Source organism: Anser anser, assembly GCF_964211835.1.
Source record: "Anser anser genome assembly, chromosome: 13".
NCBI classification, from domain to species: domain Eukaryota; kingdom Metazoa; phylum Chordata; class Aves; order Anseriformes; family Anatidae; genus Anser; species Anser anser.
In genome coordinates, this window is record NC_139734.1 from 21,398,330 (window position 1) to 21,404,329 (window position 6,000).

The following is a 6,000-nucleotide window of genomic DNA, read 5'->3' on the forward strand; positions in this document are numbered from 1 at the left end:
GGGAGCATGTGTGCAGATGTGTAGGTCAGTGCTGCCTGTGCCTCCACCCATGTGAAGCTCTCCTGAGCTTGCCCACGGAGTGAGCAGTTCATCACCCCCTAGCTCTGGTATTTTCCAGGTCTGCACCGTTTCTAAACATCATTAGCCTTGCTGTTATTGTACTATTCCCAGTGACACTGCCTGTGAAATAGTACTCGACAGGTGGTAGTAGAGCTGGATAGGCTGTTTGATTAACTCCGTGAAATGATTTCTGGAGCTCCTGCCTCCCAGATGAAATGCAGTGAGGCTATCCAGGGCCCTGCAAGCGGACTGCTCGCAAGTTCAGTGTTGTTAACCCTGCCCAAACACTGCAGTCTATGGCATTTTGTCTGTTATCCCTGAATCTGAAATGTGGAAAGGGCTCTCTTGCTTTGAAAGACGGGCAGAAACGTGGAGGTGTTGAGCAGTCAGTCAAATTGACCACATAAAAATTAACTTGGGAAACGACAGAGAATGTTATTGTATACGTTATTGGTGAAGAAAAAAGAAAAAGATATTCTGAAAAGGGCCAAACTGCTGAGGAAAAACAACTCTGCAGATCCTGAAGCCTGGACTGATCACAGCTAAATGCAGCCACACAATTCTAAGGGTCCACTGAAAAATTTTAGCTGGGCTTGCTGGTGCCATGCCTCTCTGAAGCCAGTAGAGCTGATTTTCTGAGAACGTCCTTGCTAAGAGGGATCCCTCAGCAGCGAAAAGCAGATGGGTGGCTGTTCCCCTCCTGCTCTCCTGGCAAAGACAGCAGAGTAAGGAGCTGGGGCGTAGGAAGAGCTGCTGCGGCCTGGTGGTTCCTAGAAGTAGCACAATGGCAGGTTGGGTTTACACGTGGGAAGAGCTCATCCACAGCAGCTTTACGATTTCTTCCGTTGCATGGGGGCCAAGCTGTGGCCCAAGCTCAACGTTGCCTTTGCTTGATGCAACTTTGCCAGGTCTGCAAAGTTGTGCTCCAGGATGCGTCATTTCATGAGTCTAGTGGAACAATGTAGGTGATGATAGGAGAGAGAAAGCAGATAACATTTTGAACAACTTTTTTTGAGGAGCCGGTCTAAGCTCTGTTCTTGATTACTGTGGCAAAAAATGGAATAACTCCTTTTTACCTGAAGTTCATACTAACCTTAAGTGATTGTAGTATTTAACTTTCATCCTCCAAATAACATGGCTTTCTATGCACTTCTTGCATGTTGGACATCTGTTATATTTTATACTATTACCCAAGTTCCCTCTGCAAAGAGCAAAGTTTCTCTCTGCTACTTTATGCAGGATTTAAGTGTGCATCCTCCCTTTAATTCCACACCCTTCCTTTTTTAAAGTCTGTCTTTCCATCCTAAGTATCACTGAATTGCCAGACAAAACAGTTATTTTTCATATTACAAGACGATCGTAATGGATTTATATAAAACTCAGACGGTGGCATTGTTCTTGAAGTCGATTTTATTGTAATGAAGTTCCACTCTTAATATTCCATGATCTTCGATGTCCTTTACAAGTAACTTTTTATAAATTAATCTATAATAATCTAATTCAAGTCAGTTAAAGTGGATAACTATACTCCAATTACAATATTGGGAAGAGTTTTTACATAATGGGGGCTTTTATATAGATGGTTAACGCTAATACTGTAGTTTACAACATACTGTATGAATCACTAATTAAATGCCTAAGTAGCAATAATGGAAGTGGAACTATCAATACAGAGAAGATATCAATGATGTAAGGCATTAATAAAACTTTATGGTACCATTTAATCTTTTTTTATGGGTACTCCATTATGTCAGTGAAAAGAAAAGGCAGGGAAAAAAAAGAAAGAAAGAGTGGAGCTGAAAGGAACAAGGAAATGAAAAATAAAATGTTCTTTGTATCTTCCCCACAAAATGGGCCAGATACACAATTAATGAGAACTACCCAGGAGAAATAAACTCATCACCTCTTAAAAACGTAGCTCTTCATTGCACTTGAACAGTTTAAATGCTACTTAAATAACCAGTATTCTCTGAAATAAACCAAGAGCAGCATAAATAGCATCTTCAAAAGAGGAATATAAGTTTAGTAACACACCGCCCGAAAAGGAACAGCTAAACTGTTGTTTTCCTGCTATTGGCCAGCAGAGATGACTAGCAGGGTAAATATATAAACATTTATATTGGAAGGAAAAACTATTAACAAAGGTATTTTATTTTTAAGCCAAAACACAAAGTTGGCTCTCAGCGCTGCCCGAGGAGCAGTGGAGGCGGCCGGGCTGCTCTCCTGACAGGACATCTCCTCTGTGTTCCTTGGCCGCCTTCCAGTGTCCCCCGCAGGAAAGCAAGCTGCCCATTTGCATATCAAAGCAGAGGAATAAGCCAACCCCAGCAGACCTCTAAAGGGAAGTGAGAGTATATGGGAATTTTTAGTTTTAACAGCTCTCAATAAAAAAAAAAAAAAAGACCACCTCCATTCCTTTCATGCAACAGTCGCTTCGAATGCTTTTGTAACACATCTGAGCAGAAACAAGCATTAACCCTTCCCATTCTCTTGCAGGAGCTTTCAGTTTCCTGAAAAAATCAGAAAATCCACTTGCTTATCAACTCTACGCAGCGTTTTGAAAGTGATTGCACTGAGACCTCCTCCACACCGCACTGTGTACGTGTGCAGTAGCCATGTTAGCGCTTCGTGCTCGCTGTTGTTGAGGTGACGAGTTTATTTAGTGCAGGACTTCTAGCCTTGCATGTTTCTTTGCCTCGTAGGAGGAGGTATTTGACGTCATCTGCGTGGAATATGGTTGCCGAGGTTTGGCTCCGAGCTCCACCTTTCCTGGGTGTCCATCACTGCCCAAGCACTGGGCAAACTGGAGCTGACAACCTGCCTTGCAGCTTCCAATAAAAATAAATCTTTTTGTATTATTTTAAAACTGACTTCAATATGAGTAGATGAAGAGGCTATGAAAATTCTTTGCCAATATCAGTGAAGATTAGATCCAAGAAATAATGTCTGTCTGTGATAGGAAATTCATTATTTCCCTTGCCCATCAAATACAGTTGTTGGCAACCTTCTGCCTTAAGTACACGAAGATGAAGACATCAATAATCCTGCAAATTTGCGAGTGAAACCCAATCTTTGCACAGCCCCCCCCCCCAGCGTGTTGCTTCCTTTCACATCCACGGTGTCTGCTCTGTCTGAACACCTTTGAAGAGCCGCAGGAGTTTAACTTCACTATTACATTTCTGGCATTTAAAGCCAATGCTGACTCCATTGACTGGGCTTTGATGCACCTGTCAGTCAACAAAACGCAGCTGAAATGCATGGATGGGTACAGGTCCATTTCTTTGTACCACCAAACTCGTCCTAGGCGTATTATTAATAGTATGATCTAACCCCAACAGTAATTAAAGGGTATCTTCAAAAGGATGTGGGGTTCCTCTTCACAGATTCTGCTGTAAGCGCCAACCTTGGCCTGCGTTGTGCTAGCAGAGCTCGTCCCTGGTGAGCTGTGCCTGTCCTGACTTCAGGTACATCCATCAGCTGTTACTTGAGCAACCATTAGCTACTGTATGGCGTGAACAATCAACGCCAAAATAAACTTACTTGAGATATAATCATTGCTTTAATCATTTGAAGGGGCTGTAGGTTTTTCTGGACTTACCTAGAGCTGTAAAATAGAGGAAGCTCTGACTGTCCTTGTTCTGGAGTTTGCTGGAAGAAGTTCTACCACAAAGCTTTAGTCCTTCAACACTTTCCAGTCTTTCAATAGCTTTTTTTTTTAAAGGTTTCTTTGTAGAAAGTAAAGAAAAAAGGAGAAAAGATCAATGGAGGCTTGCTGTGGTCCAGTAATCTTAGCCACACTGTCTTTTCTCTTCCTTTGCTAGAAATGACACGAATGGACAACAGGAGTCTAGAAATGACACGAACGGACAAGAACAAAAAAGAAGGGGGCCTGGAGCCTGGGCCATGTCAGCAGGCTGGGTGTGCAGGATGGCAGCAGGGGCTGGCACCAGTTTTGTTAGTGCAGTGACAACCGTAGGTTTGTGTAAATGATGTCAGGACATGTAGCTACAGTAAGGTACCATACAGCTGTGGGTGTGTGGTAACGGCTCATCTGCTTGTTAAGTTTCTCCAGTGTGAACAACTAAAATTATAAACCAGGTTAATTAAAATTATGCCTTGTACAACTTTGTGTAACGTGTTTTGCAATATGGACTCGGTGCCTATCTGTGCTACCTGGGCTATGCAGGTGCCATAGATCACATTGAATCAGAAATATTTAAGGAAAGACAAATCAGGAGGTTACACTTTTGTCAGGAAAACATATTTTTGCTTGCTGCACCTCCTGGGGCCTGTGTGTCTGTTTACATAAATTCATAATGCAGTGATTTAACAAACTGAGCCTACCACCTGAATTCTATCTCCACTTTTTATATGATTTTTTTCTTTCAGTATCGTGTGGGGACTATCATCATTCTTTGTCTGGGAAGGTCTGCAGGCTTTATACAGGGTCAAAGTTAAAATAGGAAACAAGTTCAGCTGGATCAGAAACAGTTTGCTTCTTTTTATTTTAAGGAGTGTTTGGATATACCTTGAGATTTTCAATGCTAGTTGTTACGATGGGATCCTGGTGCCTTCAAACACACCTAAACATTCAGCATCACTGCCATTTTGTTTGTAATGCAATAAAAGACGTCATGTTTAATTTTATTTATGGGCTCAATATTCAAGTTTTTCACATGTAATTTTTCCCATGTGGACATTTAGATATGTTAGAAACATCATTATCTTCTGATATTAGGAGTAATATGTTAATAAGAAGATAAGCATCTCACTGATGGACAAAAATACTGTTTGAGGACTATGCCAAGGCATGCACATCCAAAACGGGCCACAAAGCAAAGAGTACAGGCTGTGGGTGACTGGAACATTGTAATACTTTGTGCGCTACCAAATGCTATACTCTCGCCTGTTTTAATATTAAAATATCATTTCAAATGTGCATTATTAGGAGTCTCTGCCTGTTAATAGGCTTCCCCACTAATAGGTGGTCAAAGGACTTCTTGACTTCAGCCTCTGGTGGAAGCAGGAGACATCTGTGTCTTAGGCAATCCTTTTGCACACATGTGAATGAAATAAACTTGTCTGATACTTATTCTGTGGTTTTTTTTGTTTGTTTTGTTTTCTTTTGGGTATAATTCATCAAGAAGCAAATCTGGTGCAAGCACCCAATGTAACAAAAATTCGTTTGCTGGCTGCTTCCCTGGAAGCTTGCGATACCTCTGTTGGCTGGTAGAGGTGGGGCTGTCCTCAGAGGGTTGCTGTTCAACCTTCATCCTCACGGTACTTGTGTGCCACGTGCTGCCTACAAAACACTGCTTTTGGAGCCCTTTAGGCTCTTACTAAATGAAACCTGTTGCAAGTTCACGATTGGGGTTGACAGGGTATGGAGAGCAGCTGTGATGTTCCTCTATAGCTAAACGTTGCCAGTTTTGCATAATCTGCAAAAATATGTTGTCGGGCCCAGGGCTCCAGCTGGCGCCCTGCCACCCTTTGGGGAGAGAGGCTTCGTCTCTGACACGGAGATGTCAGCCTAGCACAGAAGAGCCCCATCTCCGTGTTTGGAAAATTTCAATTCTTGCAAAATGGCCACTGAAAAGGGAACAAAGGGGGTGGTGCAGTTTCCAGAAGCAGCATGCTCGTTCTGTGCTGCCCGATGTAGCTGTGATGGGAATAGCAGGGCTGCTGCGTGCTGCGGCGTTAGCATGTGTGCACCACAATCTTCTTAATACCCGTGGTAAATCCCACTGCCTGCTACAAGCTCTGTTCTGAATGTTAGGCTTGTTTGCCTTCTGTTTTTTAAGCTTATAAACACTTTGGGGCTGAAATTCCCCCAGAAGGTAGCAAGAGTGAGGTTAACCCTCCGAAATGGTCTATTTAGGGGATTTATCTTGGCCGAGTGAGGCAAAAGGACCAATCGAACAGGCCTCCAGGTTAAGCTGT

At 42.6% G+C, this 6,000-nt stretch overlaps 1 long non-coding RNA gene across 4 annotated transcripts in view; it reads left to right on the plus strand.

Annotated features, from left to right (window-relative positions):
- Positions 1 to 5,152, plus strand: part of LOC310880619 — a 31,204-nt gene extending 26,052 nt beyond the window's left edge. Inside the window, exons 2-3 of one of the 4 annotated variants that reach the window (XR_014571819.1) lie at positions 2,557 to 3,524; positions 3,882 to 5,152. This is a non-coding gene — a long non-coding RNA (uncharacterized lncRNA). Of the gene's footprint in view, positions 1 to 2,556; positions 3,751 to 3,881 lie in introns of those variants that run through there. The other 3 variants (XR_014571820.1, XR_014571821.1, XR_014571818.1) reach the window with 3 other exon arrangements.
- Positions 5,153 to 6,000: the final 848 nt, after the last annotated feature.